Here is a 449-nt window from a genome sequence, read left to right as displayed (position 1 = left end):
ATATTACCAGATTAACTGAATTTGAAATTAATCATTAATTAACTAAATAATCTAATATAATTAATTGATGATAACTTATAAAGTTGTAAAGATAATTGTAAAGTGACTCAATGACAGTGACAATCAATTCATGTTTTATTTTCAGCACCTGCTTTGATATCATCACAGCGACCTGAAAAAATTGCAATATTAGTGTTAATTTAACATTAACTTAATAACTAAAATAAAGGCGTGCAGCTTAACCTTCATCCACAACCGAAGATTTTCCTCAATTTCATATCAATTTTCTTGAACACAAAACGAACATATTATATAATTATTTAAAACTATTATAATTAAACTTACGTAATTCCATAAATCCAACAATCCAGAAATTCAAACAAATTCCAAAATCACAATTTTCATATCTAAAAGAAAATGTATTACAATTAAATAACAGTTAATTAACT

The sequence above is a fragment of the Nicrophorus vespilloides genome, unplaced genomic scaffold (assembly GCF_001412225.1).
Source record: "Nicrophorus vespilloides isolate i.1.1-1 unplaced genomic scaffold, Nicve_v1.0, whole genome shotgun sequence".
Classification (NCBI taxonomy): domain Eukaryota; kingdom Metazoa; phylum Arthropoda; class Insecta; order Coleoptera; family Silphidae; genus Nicrophorus; species Nicrophorus vespilloides.
The sequence above is the reverse complement of the archived record's forward strand: the minus strand, read 5'-3'. Positions refer to the sequence as shown.